Source organism: Taurulus bubalis, assembly GCF_910589615.1.
Source record: "Taurulus bubalis genome assembly, chromosome: 20".
In the NCBI taxonomy this organism is placed as follows: domain Eukaryota; kingdom Metazoa; phylum Chordata; class Actinopteri; order Perciformes; family Cottidae; genus Taurulus; species Taurulus bubalis.
The window spans coordinates 2,642,827-2,664,124 of record NC_136608.1 but is presented as its reverse complement, the minus strand read 5'-3'; the positions used below and the strand labels follow the sequence as shown (position 1 = coordinate 2,664,124).

The 21,298-nt window shown below is 44.0% G+C and overlaps 1 pseudogene across 1 annotated transcript; it reads left to right on the top strand.

Moving 5' to 3' along the window:
- Positions 1-13,492: 13,492 nt before the first annotated feature.
- LOC306752276 (histidine ammonia-lyase-like) lies at positions 13,493-20,542 on the top strand (annotated as a pseudogene). The gene is made up of 14 exons: positions 13,493-13,720; positions 14,170-14,289; positions 14,370-14,426; positions 14,976-15,030; positions 15,903-16,038; positions 16,372-16,419; positions 17,211-17,363; positions 17,766-17,820; positions 17,898-17,968; positions 18,943-19,008; positions 19,130-19,289; positions 19,549-19,666; positions 19,754-19,907; positions 20,434-20,542. The product of its transcript is annotated as a histidine ammonia-lyase-like (transcript).
- The last annotated feature ends 756 nt before the right edge of the window (positions 20,543-21,298 follow it).

Here is a 21,298-nt window from a genome sequence, read left to right as displayed (position 1 = left end):
GAAGTTTTAGTTCCACCGTTTGGCCACTTTGTCAAATTAAACTTCAAAGCCCGGCGGTCTTCCTGGGATCGGATCGGAGGAGGACAACCTCTGGAGAGAGTATACCTTTCATCACAAACAAAAAGGCTGGTTTCTATATTTAAATACCGTTCACAAGACAAGGCACATGTCTTAAAGGAAAACTTAAACCCCAAAACCATCATCTGTGGAGAACTCATGCGCTGTTGAACGCTGCCTCAACAAACTATAGTTTTTGTATATATAATTAATATGACTGTATATACAACTTTATGAGCTGTGATATCAAATAGCTTTTGCAGCTCCAGACACTGTTTTTAGGTGGAAAAAAGGGCAAAATGGCTCTTTGGATAGGAAAGGTTGCTGACCCCTGGTCTAGACTTTTGGATTCTTCGTTCACTTCAGGAATTTAAATGCAAAAGTTCATTTTAGTATTCCTTTAAAATCCCTCATTTTAAAAGTGTCACAGCTGCATGAGTAACGGATACGTTCATCAAACCAATTTGTGTCTGTTCTCTTGCTGGGAGCTGAAAACGATTCATTCCTTCTCATTAGCCCACAATGAGGCTTTAATTCACTCCAGGAGCGATCACCTCGGTCCAGCTGGCGTCCTGTTTGGCTTGTGGATTAAAGTCGGGACGCTCGGCCAGATTGTCGCCCTGCGGGAACCTCGGAGTTGACTCAGTCGCTTGTAGCCATGGCGACGGATATTCACAAACGTCCCAGGAATGGCTTTGCAGGGCTCTTCCACTCGGCCTCCATTCACTCAGCTCCAGAGCCCTGACTGACGGGTGGATTCAATCCCAATCTTCCTCTCAATGCAAAATGCACCAAAAACAACAAACACAAAATGAGAAAAATAAACTTTGTAGTCGTGTAACGGCCATTGTGCTCGGGGACGTGGTGCAAGCTCCACTGGCTGCTGATGGGAAGTCTGGGAAACAACTAAAGAGAGATAGCATCAGGGGTGTGGAGGTTTCCTGGGTGTTTCCTGCCACTGGAACAGTTATGACTCATTAATAACGAGCGATAGAGACATCAGGAGATCTCCACAAACGCACACTAAGTGTTCCTGCTGCGTAGTGTGTGTGTACACGTGGATTAGGATCGCTCATGCCAGTGAGCACGAGTGTGTGTGCCGAGACACACACACACACACACGCAGTTTTCTGATTATGATGCATGTTGGTGTTGCATGGGTGAGTCTGACAGAGGTCTCATCAACATGCCACTACCTCATTCCCACTATAAATACTGACATTGCACAAACTGTAATGTGTAAAGGTGTAGTATGTATATCAGTAACTGTATGTATTGTTCCACTTACATGTCATAGTGAAACCATGCAGTGTGATCTCATAGCGCGTTACTTTTAAGGACATTTTACACGTTGAGTTCTGAGTTCAAACCCCTTAGCTCCTCTCTAACCTGCACAGCTGGCCACGCCCACCAAACATGCTTCACTTCCAACTGGGAAGTTGGACGCGGCTAAGACTTCGTAGAGGTTCATTGTGGTCATTGTGTGATGTTTTTATCAGCTTGAATTTAGCCGGACGCACCCTGGTCTCACCAAATGTGTTTATGAATGACAGGCCGACTTCAGGGTCTTTACGGAGGTCAGGTCACAGACGTGTAGCGAGTGGGAGAGGACGAGGGCGTCAAACACATCTACGTATCTCACTACGGTTCACCTGCAGGGCGTGTTGCGCAACGCCCCTTTCTTATTGTTCGTGCTTTTACCTCCAAATGTTCAGCGACAAGAGGGATCAGTGCGCTTATGCTGATGCAAGCCGCTGCTGGATTGTATTACTTACTTAATACATAAGTCAATGTTTTGATTGAATTTAATTATACAAGTGGCATTAGCTTAAAAGTTCTATATACGACATTCAGCGCATTAACAACTATTTGCTCTGTGAAGATAATAGTGGCGTCCTGACCGACGGCGTAGTGATGAAGCAAAGCGCCTCCGTTAAGTCACGTAAAAGTGAAGTCAACATTGACTTCTGGTTTCTACTTCTGGGACATGAACAGCTGTCTCCTGGGTGAAAGTCCAGTGGTTTTAGACCCATACATTTTAATGCAAACCTTCGCTCGTCATACAATGCATCTGTCCCGGCTCACGGTGACGTGAATTACTCACAAAGTGATTACAAAGTGAGTTAGATAGAAGATATAGTGAGTGCAGCGCCTCATGAGCGTAAGAACACGGAAGCAACGTGGAGAGCTGAGGAGACGATGCACGGCACGGGGGACGAGGACTTATTGTTACAATGATCACGTCCTTTTGGAAAAATAATTAGTGGACTTCTAGTCAAAATTATTTTTCAGTGAAACATACAATTTATAAAAGTTTTCAGAATCTGCGCTCTTGAACATTTCAAGAAGTGTGACATGTTCAGACAATGTGTGACAGACACACACTCATGGGAACAAGGGGTGCGCTTGCACTCTTTTTGTATCCACTTCAGTACTGATTATAGTGCTTTACTTTCTGTGGGTATACACCAGGGGCGTCTCTAGGATTTTGACACATCTGGGGCTTAGCCCAGATGAGTGAAGCAGCGAAATTTTTAGATATAGAAACACTCTCCACATACCCTACAGGTACCTGCTCTTCTGGACTGAATTGAGGCATTTCATGGTTACCAGTTAATACCAAATAGGCTAGCAATTTTCACAAACTTCCCTCAATTGCCCAGGCACAAAAATGCCCCATTCATCATGTTGAACATACCAACAGCAACCATTCAGCAACAGCACACATTGAGATGTTTAATGAACCATGCATCTTGTCATGTACAGTATTTACATTGTTTTACTTTGTACATTTAATGCTCTTTACATACTCGTATGTATTTATTCTTTACATATTCTTTAACATTATGTAACATAACATACTCTTTAACATAACATTTGTAACTCTTACAGGTCTGTTTCTTGTACTTAACTTCTACTAATGTACTCTTTACTTCTTTTTTCCTTGTTCATTTATCTTTAGTTTTACTTTAAACATTTGTCTTGTACAGTATATCTGTCTTAACTTGCACTCTACACTTGACTTTACTTCTTTCTTCAGTCATCATGTACAATTAAGTCGGAGAAAGAAAGAGGAGACGAGAGTGAGCATCAGACTGGGAAAAAAAGAGGAAATATGATGACAATTATCTGGGTCTGGGCTTCACTTGGATTGGCAATGCAGATTGCCCGAAGCCACAGTGCGTGTTGTGCAGTGAGGTTCTGGCTAACAGCTGTCTGAAGACTCTTATTTGCGCCGCCACCTGAACACAAAGCATGCAAGTGCAAGTCAGAAGCCCCTCACATTTTTTAGATCCAAATTGGAAGAGTTACAAAACAGCTAAAAACAATTGCAGTCTCATTCACGTAAGTCTCTCACTTTCTCCCTCTCTATCTCGCTTGCTGCAGGCTGCGCTGCATGTGAACATCCTCATATGGACTCCTCCTTTTTTATTTATATCTGTTTCTGAGCCTATGCATGTGCCACTCTTTGTTCTTTACGTGGCTTATTGTGTTTAAGTAAATAAATGTGAAATGCAATCTGCTTCAGCCTGTGCGTGTGTCCTCGCCATCCAGGGATCTGTGCGTTTGAGCTGCGCGACTCCGCGCAAGGCGCTTAAAGTTGAGAATATTTAAACTTGTAAGCGCGCCGAAAAAACGCTAGAAAAACGCGTCGCGCGGCATTTAAAGACCGGGAGAAGAAATCGACCAGGAGCCGTACCATAGGAAAACAATGGTTTTGCTAGCGACGCGTTTTTGAGAGTCGCGCCTGGTGTGAACGGCCCTTAATGCTCTTTAAAAGTGACGCCTTGTGTCACTGAAATGTATACAGCGGACTAAATCTATCTATAATGAGCAAACAGCTCTCGCATTGGTCCGATTTTATGCGGCTATAAATAGGCTCTGTTGCGTTTTTTTTAAGGTGTGGGGGATTGGGGGTGCGTGAACCGGTCGGGATGTAGAAGGGGGTGCGTGGCCTAAAACGTTTGGGAACCGCTGTACTACACAAAGACAGCAGCTTGCTGTTGTCAAGTGGCCTGCTGCCTGACTCCGCTGTTTTGGGTGAATGACGTCACGTGCGACCTGGAGGTGCTAATATTCGGGGCTAATTAAAAAACACCTAGGGAGCCTAGGGACGCCACTGGTATACACTAGAAACAAGTGTCTCTAGTTTACACAGTAATATTACTGAATACTGGGCAAAAGCTTCCTGAACAGGTATTGGACCCATCTGTCATCAGAGTGAAGAGAAGAAGTACGTGTTTGAGAACATGTGATAAAGACACCTGTAGATATGTCAACTTTATACTCTTTGGTGTGTGCAGTGAACACGAGCAGACTGCATCAGACTGGAACCTGCTGCAGACAGGAGTGTGAGGTTCAGGAGTGTGAGGTTCAGGAGTGTGAGGTTCAGGAGTGTGAGGTTCAGGAGTGTGAGGTTCAGGAGCGGTTGGATGAGGACGACTGGACTTGGAGGCAGACACGAAAGAGGTGGCAGATGACAATAAGTTCCTGACCGGCAGAGTGAAAGAGTCTGATGCCTAACTAATGCGTTTCCCCCATCCCCAGTCACTCATATCATGGTGGTTGCAATTAGGACCCAAACGCCAACGACGATGTAAAGTAAATTTATTCACCAAAAACAGACTTCCAAAAACACAGGAACTACAAAAAACAGGGATAAAAAAAGGGCACAGGAACACACAGTACGATCTGACACTGGGGCAGAAGACAGACAGGGTTTAAATACAAGAGGAAGGTAACGAGGAACAGGTGGAAAACAATGAGGGCAGCACAGGTGAAAGGAATAGACAATCAGGGAACAGGGCAGACAGACAATCACGGACGACCACAGGGGCAGGAAGTGCAGGAACACAGAGGACACAAGGCAAGGGCTTCACAATAAAACAGGAACCCAGAAAACCCCAAACCGTGACACATATAGCTAAAAGCAGTGTATAAGAACAGCTTGAACAAACACAGGACTTTCACCCAGGACGCCGTGGTACCCGATTGCTGTCCACGTGAAACCAAAAGTCAACTTCTTTACGCTGACTACTTCCCTTGCGTATGTTCCTTAATTTATATAATGAGCAGACGTGATTTGACCCAAACCGTGATGTGTTCCTCAGCCTAAGCAGGTGTTTAAAGCTGCGACGTGGCGATGAGAAGGAGCGCGTTAAATGAAGCGACATGCTAGAAACACATAGAAAAGAATGCATACACTCGCGCGATCATTTTGTGGACACATGAGTAGAAGTTGCCTGATTCTTTTTAACGCCGTGTCCCTCCGAGGTGAAGGAGTGATGTCAGCTTGTTTGACTCTCTCAGTCAGACCGGCCCTGACCAACACTCTGAGTGCGCCGCCACGCGTGACTGCCGGCAGCCGTCCCGATCCCTGCAGCCAGTCAGAGGAATGTCGTGTCGGACTCAAAGATTTCACCCTCCATTACCTCCGTGTGGCCTGGACGGTGCACCTCATCAGGCCAGCTGGACCCAAGATCAGCAGAGAACGACAGGCGGGGGCTGAGAGGGAAGGACGTGTCCCGCAGCTTCCTGAATGTCACTGAGTGTGTGTCCTTTGTCATCGGTCGTAGGAAGGATGCTCTTCATCCCCTTTGATGTGGACTCTCTGCCACTCACAGACTGCTGAGCACAACTACTTTGTGTCCGAGGATATGCTTGTTGGCATTTGCCACGGCAGGAAGTATTAGTGTTTAGTATCTTAAAGCTAACACCAATCCTGCCTGGAGGAGAAAAAACATAATTTTGCTCTGGATTCCGGATTGTTTAACACCAGTCAATTTTTACAACCTCCATTTCTTAAAGGTTTTACGCCATGTGAAAACACGAAACCCAGCCTTTCCTTGATTGGTTACTGGTGGTCGCCCCCATCCGCTTCAAAATGTTGGTACCTGTGTACCGTGCTCCGAACAGATGGGGTCCAGTCTACATCCAGGACATGGTAACACCTCACACCCCGGCTCGTTCGCTCCGCTCGGCTTCTGCCAATCGGCTCTTAGCTCCGTCACCTCGAGCTAAACACTCAACAAAGTCCTGACTGTTTGTGTCCTGGCTCCTCAATGGTGGAATGAGCTCCCCAGTGACATCAGGACAGCAGGAAGTCTCTACATCTTCCATCGTGAACTAAACACACTTATTTTTCGACTATACCTTGAATAAGGAAAGTAGCACCGAGTAGCACTTTAGTAGCACTTTAGTAGCACTTTAATGTTACCTACTGAAAGCACTTTGTAGTTTAACTTTATTGAAGAAATTGTACTTTCTTGATTCTTTGTCCTCATGGTTGAATGCACTTTTTGTAAGTCGCTTTGGATAAAAGCGTCAGCTAAAAGAAAAAAAGATGATGTAGTTTTGTTTTCTTTCAACTTTTGCAGACGGTGGCCTTGTAGAAGTAACAAGTACATCGTCTTCGGGTTCAATTCCAGTGCAACACCCACCTCGCCCTCTCCTTGCCTTTCAGTCTGTATCACATTTGTTTTCATTTCATTTGAACATTGGTTTCATTGAGCTTCCGCTCAGGACACCGTTTTGAATGTGTACCGTATTGTGATGTATTTACTTAGCGGAGCATTAAATCAAGCAGCTAAAGTAAAGTAAAGTGTTTGGACTCTTCTGCATCGGCTTCACTCAGAACTGAAGGTCGCCCCCTGAGTTTGTGGCAAAACGTTCGCTCTTCTTCAAATTCCTGTGCATTTCCTCTCAGGTTTATTGCACACAAATTGAACAATAATGAGTGTAAACAATGTCTGACTCTTCACACCAGCCCAGCGTGGGTCCCACTGATATACATGTATACATGTGAGTGCTGATAGAAAACCGCTGGCACCAAGCCAGGCCCTCTCATGTCCGGAGTTTGGAATTCCTCAGCCGTGAGCTCAGCCTGGAGCCGGTGGTGTTGTCCTCTCTCTCTCTCTCTCTCTCTCTCTCTCTCTCTCTCTCTCTCTCTCTCTCTCTCTCTGGGCAGACATCGCTCCCCTCCCTCGCCTCATTAGTCCTCTACAATAAGGCGGGCATGTCAGGAATGTGAGAGTGCATTCTTCCTTGTACCCCCCTCAACTCCCCACCAGTAACCTCCTCAGCACCTTCTGGGTCTCCTGCACCCCTCACACACACACACACACACACACACACACACACACACACACACACACACATCTGCATGGCATCCCCCTTACGCATCACCATGTGGTTCCCCTCACGGCTCAAACCTCCCACCTCCCCGCTGCTTCTCTCCCAGACCATCACAGATATCTGACATTCCCCTGAGGCGTGGTACCAATCACACACAGATAAGATTATAATCCCCGCTCCTGCCCCGACATTATCTAGTGCATTTCTCGTTATCAGCTCTGAGCGGATTTGCTGTGGTTAACGGTCTGTGCATAAGTGAAAGTTTTCTCATTGTAAAGAGTTGACGAATTCCAGTGAGTGTGTTTTTGCCACTGCAGGCGCAGACTGTCATGTGTGTTGTAAACGACTAAAATCCTTTCTGTTAAAGCAGGAAAAGCAGATAAATTGCTCTTGACAAATACACAGGACTCCATTGACAAAGATAATACTTTTATTCTGCCGTAAAACCCACTTTATTCAAAATATAACTCACCAAACCTGTCTTGGTTAGTCAATCACCAGCTCTGGTTTGATCAAAATGAACCCTTTATTTTCTGTTTGTCAGATAAGATTGCTGTTTTTTTTATCAATGAAGTCTGGGAAAAAGAGATAGCTGCTGTTTCTAATAAAACACAAACTATTTTACTCTTTAACAAAACATTCTATCTCTGTAGACACCTTTTGTTTAACTACCATTAAAAATGCATAATGTGTGGTGTAAAATGCATAATGTGCCAGTCTGGGAATGAGTTGAACACACTGCGTAACCGCAGCAACAGAAACGTCACATTTGCCGCTTTAGGAAGTTTCCTTATATGAGCAAACTTTTTAAATTGAGCAAAGTTTGAACGTTTGCTGAGCGGACCTCCCAGAAAAGTCTCTGCTCCCAGCAAAGTAGTTTTCTCCTTTTTTGCCAACTTTTGATTTAATCCCATAAACACACCAACACACAGAGTGGAGCTCTGGGGACCTGCACTTGATTGGTCCTCGACACCCGGATGTGTGTCTCAGTGAACTGAAGCTGAATCACAAGAAGGTCATCTTGTTGGGAAAACCGAATGTGGAAGTGTACAGAGAGTTACATTTTCAGTGAGGGGCAAGTGATTTAAATTCCATAATGTCAGTGCCATGATAAAGTGTCAACAGATTTATGTCCCCGTAAACCATGGAAACAAACAGGCAGCTACAACTCACCCCTTTCATCCCATAATGAACATGAATACTGCGCTTTGACTTTTTCCTGCTTTGACTACAGAGGTGATGAACTTCAGGTTCCATTCTTGCGATTCTTGCATAAATATCACCTCTAATGCAGCACAGATTCCTTTAAACGATTACTTATTAAAGCATACTATGAGTACAGTTTATTAAGGAAGTCATCATGTGTTATAAACCCATCAGTCAACCTCTAGTTCACAACTGCATTGAACTACTAATTCATTACAGTTGATTCAAAATCAATACTTTTTATGATATAGTGCATCCGAGAGCATTCTGTGTGTTTGTGAGTGTAGCCATGAAGCATAGATGCATAATAAACTATCACTCTGAACATAATGCACTGTGGGTGTGTTAGCACAAATTTCCAATTTTCTTTTACTGCTTTTTATTGCAATTATTCAACTTGGGCAATTCAAATACAAACAATTAACCAGGAGGTTTCACACAAGCTGCTTTTCTTGGATACTTTCAGCCGGTTATTTACACAGACAATAAATTCCCTGAGTGAAATTCCCCCTCCATCACCTCAGCCGTGCGCTCTAAACGTGCCAACCTGTCAAGCTATGTACAAGCACAGTCTCCACCTTGTGTGAACTCAAGAACTCTGCCCTTTGCCCACCGTTCTCTCTCTGCAGCTCCCGGATTTGCGATATCTTAAAGGCTGAAGTGAGAATTTGAAATCCTTGATCAGGAGAAGGGTCCTCCGATGTTTTCTCCTCTGCACAGCATGTGTGATGTGGGAGGAGAGGCCTGACATGAGAGTAATGATAGTACGCAGAACACTCCACACCTCCTTATCAGAAGCCTGGTACCAAGTGGAACTGCATCTGGAGTACAGTGTGTGTGTGCGTGCGTGTGTGTGAGTTTCTGAAAGGGATTTTGGAAAATGTTCCGTGTAAGGAGGCTCTGCTTCCACTATGAAAAGCTTTGTTGTCGACCCCTCCTTCCCTTCACGTGCACCGCCACCGCGATGGATGGGGTGGACAAAGGGGTCAGAGGTTAGAAGGGAGGAAGGAGGTGACGTGGGATAGCCCAAGAAAGGAGTGGAAGGATGGTGTGTGTGTGTGTGTGTGTGTGTGTGTGTGTGTGTGTGTGTGTGTGTGTGTGTGTGTGTGTGTGCGCGCCCTGGAGGAACATTCCCCAGACGCAAAGAGAGGAAGCTATCGGGGCCGAGGAGCCTCGGATGAATCAGTGACAGCGGGGGTCGAGCCGACGGGCAGATACCTCTATCTGCCAGCGATAGGTCGCACAGAGCACAGACTTATCTGGAGGCAATACTTTGTGGCCACGTCTCTGACTGACACCGCAAACTGTCGGCCAGATCCACAGCAGACGAGCAGCCCACCTGACAAGCACGGCTCTGTCTTTGGGGGAAGAAATCTCCCGAGGTCATTTCCAACTCACCCTTTTCTCTGGCAAACGTCATCAACGCTTCATGTTGAACAGGTGCATTGATGTCCAAGCTCTGCTTTCCTTTAATGAGAGGAATGTTTTCCCTTCACCGTGTCTCTTGCATTTTAGCATTTTATATCTGCTCAAGGTCTTCTTACTCACTCGCTCTAGAAAGGCCTTTAGGCCCCAAACAGTAGGCCAGAAATGTGTCGTCTTTTTCCTGTGGTCTTCCTTTGCTCCGTGCATCGAGTTCTTCTCAAGGTTTTTAGCTAAATTAAAGCATTACATATGTTTATACTTGCTTGGCATCACATCACTCGTCAAAGTCACACTTGGTCCAGGCAGCTATTCAAATCAAGCAGTGGGCACCAAGCTGTTTTGGCTGAACCTGTTTTGCTAAATGATTTTGAAGAAGTACATGATGGTCCATTTAGAGTCAAATAGACCATAAAGCAGGGTGTGCTTTAGGGTGGGGCTTACTGTGATTGACAGGTCCCCACATGGCGTTGTCCGGTCCGGTCTGTGCGCCTCACAGAACCTGAATATTAAATCAATGTCCATTCTTGTGAGCTATCACACCGCAAATAAAGGCTTCACCTTGTGTGGAACGGACAACGAGCCTCCGTAGTCCGAACCGATGCGATGCACTTAATTACTCCTTCCAACCTTGACAAAGGCAGCGCAGAGCCGATCCACTCCCTCTGTTCTTACCTTTCACAATAAAAGCCCAAGACATATACACTGAGCAACCGTTGCCCAGAGGGAACTCAGTAAAGTAGCTCAGGCTATACCACGGTTTACCTGAGACAGGTCAATAGGATCCTGATAGTCGGCCCTCTTTCAGGACAAGCGTCACACTTTAAGCCTCACAGAAGGCCTGAACAGCAAATTCTTCAATATCTCTGGGACTTTCAACTTTTAGTTCTCTGATAAAATGTGTCATATTCACAAACGCAGCCACAGTAAAACATGAACTTTGAGTTTCAGTCTTAAGAGAGCATTTGGTGCTATTTATAGCGTCTGAAATACAGCAACGGGAGGATGGGGAGGATGGACAGGAAAATGGGTGCAATTGTACACAAGGAGGAAAAGGAAAGGGAGGAGGCTGGGTAGTGTGTTTGTGTCTTTGTTTGGGAGCAGCTCCTCAGACAGAAGATCGATGTGCTGCCAGTCCGTTGTGAGCGCGTGTCTGTTTGTCTGTGCTGTTTATTCACGGAGTGACTCAGAGTGTCTCAGGAAACAGCCAGGAGGAGGAACGGGAGCTTCCTGGAAAAGAAAGGCTGAGGGCAAACCCCGCGGTTCTATAGGAGGAAATGAGCGCCGTGGGCGTGGGCTTGGCGGAGACTATTTCCAGCCCGGGGGCCCCGAGGTGGGGCCACCCACAGGAAATGTGCCATTTTACATTTACATTACATGTACATTGAGGTATTTAGCTTATCAAGAGTGTTTGAGTACAATAAAGCATAATGACGATTGGCAGACGGTTGTTCTGTGAGCCCCAAAATGTATTTAAAGCAGAAGGGACACGCGTTACACTGCATGTCCATAAAGCATGTCATGAGGAGGAATCTGGAAAGGAGGTTTCATTTCAGTGGAAAAGAAGGATGAGCTTTACTCACGAGGGACTGCGATGGTGAGGGTCAGGAGACTGACCAAAGGCTAGATACTGATAGTTATTGGTAATGAGACAAAACCCATCACACTAGTTGTGTTTCCATTCACGTATATTTATGCACATTTTGAAGTATCGCATTATAATAGCTCTAAAAAGCTCAAAATTCATTGGCCAATGAATTTTTGAGTCGATGCCCGAAATGAATAATAGAATAAATTCTGACGTAGGACCCATTCTTCACCGTAGACCGGGTCTGTGCCTCTTGTTCCCCGTGTTGAAGTAGTCGTATGAACCCCAAATGAGTTCTAATACTTTTATAACATATTTTGATCATAACTATGAATATCCAGCATGATCTAAGCAAGATTTCCCAAAAATGTCTTTTGGAGCGGTCGCCGACTTGTTCAAACTGTGTGGTTCAGGCCCTTACCAACATCCCACGTAATAATAAGACACCTTTTTGGAAAGATTAGGACCTAAAGAAATATAGAAATAGAAATAGAAATAAAACGAAGCATAGGGGTTCAAAAATGGAAAAAAAAACCTTTTTTATGGCAAAACATTGTCTCACTGAAGCATGCTGGGACTTAACATTTGCACAAGACTCCATCCTTGCTGTATGACGTGTTTTTAGAAACGTGGGCGGTACACGAAAGGCACGGGAAGCGAATACGTGAGACAGAGAGAAAAAAAGAAAAACACTTTAGGTCTTGTTGACAGTAGATGTATGTACACATATATTTATGTAGATATTTGCTGTCAACAAGCAAAGTCCATGTCCTGTGACATAGACTTAGAAGTCATACCAATCCATTTAGTGACCTGATGTTCCTCAAGAACTTCCTGGATTAATGAAGAGATCCTACTGGAGCAGGAAGGGCTTTGAATGGCTTCAGCTGGCGGTGTAGTATTTAGTTGAGTGTCCCCAAATTACACACACTGTATTATAAACTCCTATGATAGAAAATATATAATCATTGAGAACTTCGTGCTCGTTTCATTTGACATGGTGTTTTTAAAATACAGTAAATACAGTTTCTTTATTAGCATGGTGAAACAACAATATGTTATGTTTATTTGTACAAACTCCTTGAACAGGAAAGTGCATTTATTTACCTGTCGCCTCTGGGTGAATTTTCATAATTAGCTCGTTAGCTTAAATGAAAAATATGAATATGTTATCCGCCTATTCAGCTGTATTCATAAAAACAATCACCTCATATTAAAATACCACATGAATGAAGATTGAGATTTGATTAGGATGTATGTACATTTTAATTATTTTTGCAACATTGTGTGGGTTATACACCAAAAACAGTTTTCTGTTAATTGTTCCTTTCATTATTATATTTTAATCTCTGAGTAACATTTCCCTTTTTACTGAATTACTGGAGTTTTAAAAGCTGCTGATCGTGTTCAACAGACAGCGTCAGCGTTCATCCACTTCACATTATGAAAAACCTCAATACTGTATATTACATCATATATTGATTGAATTGTAAATATATAAATATGCATTAAAGCTAATAAACGTTTCAAAAACACCAAAGTCTTTGGTGACATGATTTGACATTTCAATTGCTAATTTAATTTGACAGGTATTATCATGGACATGAAAGCACATGATCTTGGTGTGAACATTTCACTTCTGTAATCTTAAAATTAAACCCACGTGCAAATGTTAATTGTTTGCTTCTTTATTAGCATGGCGATGCCCGCAGCTAGCTAAGACGGTGAATCAACAACATGTTAATGTTTATTTGTACAAAATATTAAAATGTGTACAGGAAGGCGTATTTGTTGACCTTGGGAAGCTTCTTCTTCCGTTACATTTGTCATGGCAATTGGTGTAATCCCACTCTGACAATAAGAAAGGAGTATTGCAACACTTTTATTTAATGACATCATTTCCTGGTTTACAGATCAGAAATCACCTGTTGAAAGCTGTCACATACTTTGATCCTACACATCTATCGGATGTCCTATTTATTTTGCATCCAGAGAGAACAGGTCAGACCAGTTGTGTGAGGGAGGGTCAACCGGTTGTCTACAAATATATAAGTGGAAGTGGAACAGCCCTCATCTCTCTGCCCGATGCGCAGCGTGTCTTTGTGTGTTCGAGGTGAGTGGTTCAGGGTGGCCCTCGCCGGCCCCTCGGCCTCCGTCCGGTCGCTGGGGTCCGAGGCCCTGCGGCGCTACAATCAGGCCAAGAAGATGGAGAACGGGCACGAGGAGACGGAGTTCAGCATGCGGAGGAGTCAGCGTGGGGAGCTCCTTCACCCTGAGGGCAGGGCAGAGGACGTGCTGGAGGACAGCGACTTTGTGAGGCTGGGTACGGGTCTCTAAAGAGCTCCAACTCTTACCTGATGCACAGATCATTGTAAGCTAATCTTATCTGTGTTTGGAGTCTTTGCAGGAGAAAATACCAGCAATGACTCTCCTCCACTGTCAACGGCAACGTGTCCTTCCACTGACTTCGTTGAAAAAGACTCATTTGATTAGCTCCTGTCAGGTCCGTCTATCTATGGGAATCTCTAGTCGATGATCTTTTTTAAACATGTTTAAAATGATGCATCAGGTTTGAGGGCAGGCAGATTGTTTGCAGGTGTACCATCTTAACCATCTTAGTTAGAAAGCGTCCACACTCACTGACAAGCTGTACGAATGTGAAGTGAAATGTCTCCTTAACCCACTGCAAACAGGCAAAGCGCTTATCAAGAGCCCGAAGAGGTGAGTGTGTTGCCGTTCATACGCTTTCAAATGTTACTCAGAAAGCTGCTCAGCTGACGGTTTCCTCGTGTTGGTTTGGGCTCCAGTACGTTCACCTGGTCGGCAACAGCATGAGCCCAGCAGAATTGGTCAGCTTGGGTCGCGGCTCGTTCAAGATAAAGGTGAGAAAGTCCCCACGTACGTCTTTGGTGAGAGACAACGTGGAGACAAACTGATGTTTGCTGTTCGTCTCTCCTCCCAGTTAACCCCCGAGGCTGAGGAGAACGTCCTGAAGGGCCGAGAAGTTATTGACTCTTTCGTGAGAGAAGAAAAGGGTGTGTTTCTTTGATTTCTCTTCATCTTAACTATTGAAACAGGGTGTTCATTTCAGATGCTTCAACAGTGTGTATCATTTTTCCCTGCAGTTGTATACAGAGTCAACACTGGCTTTGGGAAGTTTGCGCGCGTACTTATACCAAAAGAGCAACTGCTGTAAGTGATGTTCAACCGATGACCGATGGGAGTAAATATATATATATATATATATATATATATATATATATATATATATATATTTACTCCCATCGGTCATATATATATATATATATATATATATATATATATATATATATATATATATATATATATATATACAGCATATTTACATACCTTGTATGTATACATGTATGTATATATATATATATATATATATATATATATATATATATATATATATATATATATATACAGTATATATACATATATATGTATATGTATATATATACAGTATACATGCATATCTTTATGGCTTTAAACAAAGGATTCAAAAGCATTTACAAATACATACAATACTTACACCTCTGTAAAGGGCTACAGCGGCATCTCCTTGGAAACCCTGGACGCTGTGATCAAGGCCTTCAATGGTACGCTGCTCCACCTCACTCTATTCAATGTTGTAGCGCTTCCCTTTCACCCTCTGGTTTCAGCGTCGACTCATTTTACCTTATTTTTGTTACGTAGGTGACGTTAAGTATGTAAGCTACGTAACAAACGCAGTAATTTTACTTGACAAACGTTCCTTTTTTTACCCAAACTACGACTATAACCTGAACCTTACCAAGTAGCATTGTGGCCTAGACACTGCAGGCGCACTGATCGCTCCTGTTGCTGGACTTTTGTAGGGAAACGCACGACAAACAACAAAATAACTTTTCATAAGATATCATGCTAACCGTTGTATGAGGACACGTTGAGTATAAAGAGCAGTTCAGACACAACTGAACGTAACCAACATAAGGTGAAGACATGCATGAGTGTATGGTGTGTGTGTATAAACATTCATGTAATGTAATTCATAACACTGAAATAAAGTAAGCTTTTCTTAGTGTATATATATTTGCCAACAATTACAACATCTCCCCGAGTTACGACGATAGCTGTAATCATATTTTATGTTGCACGCAGTTCTAATTAAAAGAAAAAGAAGAATTGTTTCTGAATGAATAACCACTTTATGATGTATAAAGATTAGAGACAAATATAATAAGATTAATAAAATTAATTATATGTAATATTCACATAAAAACATGCTAATTATGATTACATTATATACTAAATGTGTAAGCTTATAACTACATTAGAGTGTTATACTGAGATACATTATATAATGCGTTTTGTTAATTGTTCACATACTGCCCACTGCTAAATAGTGTGTGTGTGTGTGTGTGTGTGTGTGTGTGTGTGTGTGTGTGTGTGTGTGTGTGTGTGTGTGTGTGTGTGTGTGTGCATGCTCCAGCGTCCTGTTTGTCCTGGGTACCTGAAAAGGGTACGGTGGGAGTGGAGACTTGGCCTCCCTTGCCCACCTCGCCCTGGGCCTGATGGGGGAGGACAGGATGTGGTCCCCGCAGAGCGGCTTTGCCGATGCCAAGCCTGTGAGTTCCACACTATGAAGGCCAAGTGACATGTTTGTGCCACCAACATATGCTTTAAGAAGGGTTCGTAAACTGTAACACAGTCTGCAACAAGTCATGAGAAAGAGCAGCTTCTAGTTTGTAAAAACCTGTTTTTGGTCTGGATACCGTCTTTCGGAAGGGTCTTCATGGCACTTTAATTCAATTACATTTTTCCCAACCTGGCAACTCAAAGGTTGTTTCTTATTGACATAAATATAACCACGAGTAGTGATTTATTTACCATTAATCAAGCCATTATTTACGTTCAACCCCTTTAAGTACCTGGTTATCTCTGTGGTGTTTTTTCTACAGGTGTTGGAGGGCCATGGGCTCAAGCCTCTCGTGCTGAAACCAAAGGAGGTACTAGGCTTTATTCAATTCAATTCATTTTATTTTATATAGCCCAACATCACAAATACAAGTTTGCCTCGGAGGGCTTTACAATCTGTACACATGACATCCCTGTCCCGGGACCTCACATCGGATCAGGAAAAACTCCCCAATAAAGATAGTAAAAACCCTTTCACAGGGAAAAAAGGGGAAGAAACCTGAGGGAGAGCAACAGAGGAGGATCCCTCTCCCGGATGGACAGAAGCAACAGATGTCATGTGGCCAGAATGAACAACGTAACGGAGTTACAGCACATTACATGAATGTGACAGAAACTATTCATATATATATTCCTCAAGTAAAACTACTGATTATTTAAACTACGACCTGCGAGGCAAGGCTTGCGTTACCAACCAGGTTAGCCAAGCTAGCGCTACCGCTAGCAAGCTCATATGCTAGCATGTTTACTGCAGGAGGACATCATTGGCTGTGTGAGCTGCTAATTATACTTGTAGACCACAGTCAGTGAGTTTAATTAAAACATGTTACAGAGGGTGTAAATCAAGGACTAGTGATTGAAAATTGTGTTTTTCAGGTGCGTCAGATAAGTCAGTCCAGTGCGACGCTAACTTCCTGGTTGGCCTTCAAAACATATGTCGTTATTGTTATTATGATAGCTGATAGAAACTGATGCCCAGGGATACAAACATAAAACCCAAGTGTTAATGAGCAGTGTTTTTCCAATTACGCAGCTTTGGAGAGACGTATATTTAAAGTTCAGTCGATCAGTATGGCTTATTTTGATGATTCTGGCTGAACAGGGACTCGCTCTGATCAACGGGACTCAGCTGATGTCTTCCCTGGGGGCGGAGGCGGTGGAGAGAGCTCTGGGCGCGGCCAGACAGGCTGACGTCATCGCTGCCTTGAGTTTGAAAGCCCTGAAAGGCTCCACGAAGGCCTTCCACAGAGGTACTGTCCTGTAAGGCAGACAAGCATGAGCCACCTGGCAAAGTGTGGAGCCTTGATTCGGACTACTTAGCCATCTTGTTATTGTGCACTGCACTATGTTTCGAAAACATTTACTGAACAGTTGAGAAGCTTGTTTCGGGAAAAAAAAATATATATTGAAGGACAAAGGCCTTTATTACAGTGAGCCAGTTTGCACAATACCCGGACCTCCACACTGGCACAGTGTTGGCACCGGGCCTTAAGAATTCCGCAGCTAACAAACACACACACACACACACACACACACACACACACACACACACACACACACACACACACACACACACACACACACACACACACACACACACACACTACAGTCTACAGGTTTTTTTTAATCTACTGATTTCCTCATGTTCTTCCTGCAGAGAGTCACAGATCATGCAATCGTGTCCAGGATCCCTACTGCGCTGTATCCCACAGGTAGAGTGTGCGTGTGTGTGCGTGTGTGTGTGTGTGTGGATGACGTCATCATCTGTCTGTGTCTCTGCTTGCTGCAGGTATGAATGACACAATCGCCTTTGTCCACAAGGTGATTTCCACCGAGCTGAACAGCGCCACGGACAACCCCGTATCCTAGGAGACAAGTTTCTTTCCTCATGTTTAGTCCTTTTATTTAGCAAAGATTCTGAACGGGTTGGTTTCTTAAATGTGCTGCTCTTCTTCATCATGTCTGATTGTACACATTTTAGGGTTTTGGACTATTGGTTGGATAAAACCAGAAGTTTCAATACATCATCTTGAAGTTTGGGAAAGTAAAGAAATGCTAATCATTTATTTAATCAAACAATCGGCAGATTAATCGATAATGAAAAAAATTGTAGGCCGCAGCCCTGTAAGTCACTTTCATATCAGATTTTATATTAAGCAGTTTTGATTCATAGGAACTTTGTTGTATTTGTCAATATGAAGCTGCAGCCACCAGCTGGTTATCTTAGCTCAACATAAAGACTGGAAGCAGAGACACACACTACCGTGTGTTCACCATGAAAAAAAAAAAAACTGACTTTCCGTCTGCATTGTTCTTGTGCTGAGCGACACAAATAAAAACTTGTGTCCCTGTCCTCAAAAACCAGCAGACGACATTTTAGGACTATTCTGTCAACACTGCTGCCATTGTTTCGTACTGTTAGCGCCATGTTGAGAGCCGTGTGGAGGCAATAGATAGACTCTTAACATAATATAAATATCCAAGATTAACTGCGCTCTCAAACCTTACGTGATGAATTTGCTAATGCCTCGCTGTGAGGAACCAGAGGAATCAGATCATTTGAAGCTTGTCTTTAGTCACATTGGATTTAACAAAGCGTACCTTTAACTTGTAAACAATAAGGACAGTCAGATTACTGCAAGTATTAACAATAAGAGTAGAATATTTACGTAAAAATGACTTGTTTTCTTCCTTGAAGCCTCACTCCTGATACATATATTTGAGGGCATATTTATGGTTTCCCCCTCTGCCATGTAAGGGAAATGTTGTACCACAAGGTGGCAGTGTCCCCTGAATGACTGCTGCTGCTTTATTAATACTTAACTCATCTCCAGCTGGTGTTTGCAGAAACCTGGGAGGTGATATCTGGCGGGAATTTCCATGGAGAGTATCCAGCCAAGGTAGCGTCACTGCACTGCACTGAATAAAGACCTCTGCTGCTTGTGTTGGCAGAGGAGGGTCAGCAGCTTCATGCGCATACATTTTCTCTTTGTCTGGCAATGTTTCAGACCCTGCTGGCAGCTTTGGCAGGACGCCATAGCGGTGCACGAGCTGGCCATCAGCGAGAGGAGGGTGGAGAGGCTGGTGAACCCGACCCTCAGTGAACTGCCTGCCTTCCTCGTCCAAGATGGCGGCTTGAACTCCGGCTTCATGATTGCCCACTGCACCGCCGCCGCCTTAGGTGTGTGTGTGTGTGTGTCTTTTTGTATGTATTTACAGGAGATGTAAGACATCTCATCATTGCCTCAGTAAGACGCAAGACCCTCATTCGGATTTTAAACCAACGTTTTAAAACAATCTACAGATGATTTGGCGTTTTGTACTCAATGATCTTTGTCTGTGCCTCATTCAGAGAAACCAATGTTTTACCATTTACGCATGACATCACAACACTCAGAACACCTGTGCATTCACCGTCCCAACTACCTCTATCTCCACAGTGTCAGAGAGCAAGGCCCTGTGCCACCTGTCCTCCGTTGACTCCCTGTCCACCAGCGCCGCCACCGAGGACCACGTGTCCATGCAAAGCCCTGCGAGTAGTGGAGCACGTGGAGCAAGGTGACGAGCCGTGAGCACACCCGCAGGGTGACGCAAAGGTGCGTTCCATTCGGGTCTCGCAAATGAACCCGTGTCTCTGTCTCGCAGTGCTGGCCATCGAGCTGCTGGCGGCCTGCCAGGCTCTGGAGTTCCTGCGTCCCCTGAAAACCACCAGTCCTCTGGAGAAGGTTCTAATCCATCGTCAACGTGTCAACATGCTATCCATGAACTGTATCAAAGGAATTCCCAAATTACCCAAAAGGTTTGATTGGCCAACGGAGCGCGTGTCACGACGGCGCTGTGTTATCCACGCTCTCTCAAAGGCACCAGACTACACGGACAAAAATAGTTGTTTTACCTCACAGAACACCGCCTCTATTGCTCAGTTTGTTTGTGCTATTGTGTGACTTCAGTCAAGAGGAACTAACACTTTAAAACACTAAAGTCGCACGATGACACAAACTAACCGACTGACAGAGAAACTCTTATGTTCTGCCAGGTAAAATTACTTTTGTCAAAGGAGTCTTTTGGCTTTGAAGAAAGCCGAGATAACAGCTTCACTTCCCTGTCAGAACGAGCACTCTGACAGCAAGGTAAAGAGGTGAAAATATTTTAAACATAACAACCAATATAGATTTATTTTTCCAGGTGCCCACTTTAAAACATCCAGACTATCCCTTTAAGTAATTTCCCCTTCCTGAAAGCAGGACACTTCCCTCTTGTCAGAAATGCAGCATGGAGGACAAATCATTCTGTTGTGACAGCCTCACTAATCCTTATCTCTCCAGTCCGTGGGACAGAGACCACATCATGAGTCCTGACATCGAAGCTGCTCACAGACTCGTCAGACAGCAAGAGGCAAGTCTGCCTCAAAACTACCTGATAACAACGACGTGACGTAACAACCTGATGTAACAACCTGTTGTAACAACCTGATGCAACAACCTGGTGTAACACCGTGACGTAACAACCTGGTGTAACAACCTGTTGTAACAACCTGATGTAACAACCTGGTGTAACACCGTGACGCAACAACCTGGTGTAACAACCTGGTGTAACAACCTGGTGTAACATCGTGGTGTAACACCGTGACGTAACAACCTGATGTAGCAACCTGATGCAACAACCTGATGTAACAACCTGGTGTAACAACGTGGTGTAACAACGTGGTGTAACACCGTGGTGTAACAACGTGACGTAACAACCTGATGTAACACCTGGTGTAACAACGTGATGTAACACCGTGGTGTAACAACGTGATGTAACACCGTGGTGTAACACCGTGGTGTAACAACGTGACGTAACAACCTGATGTAACACCTGGTGTAACACCGTGGTGTAACAACCTGATGTAACAACGTGATGTAACACCGTGGCGTAACAACCTGATGTAACACCTGGTGTAACACCGTGGCGTAACAACCTGATGTAACAACCTGGTGTAACACCGTGGTGTAACAACGTGGTGTAACAACGTGGTGTAACAACGTGGTGTAACAACGTGATGTAACACCGTGGCGTAACAACCTGATGTAACAACCTGGTGTAACAACCTGGTGTAACACCGTGGTGCAACACCGTGGTGTAACAACGTGATGTAACACCGTGGCGTAACAACCTGATGTAACAACCTGGTGTAACAACGTGGCGTAA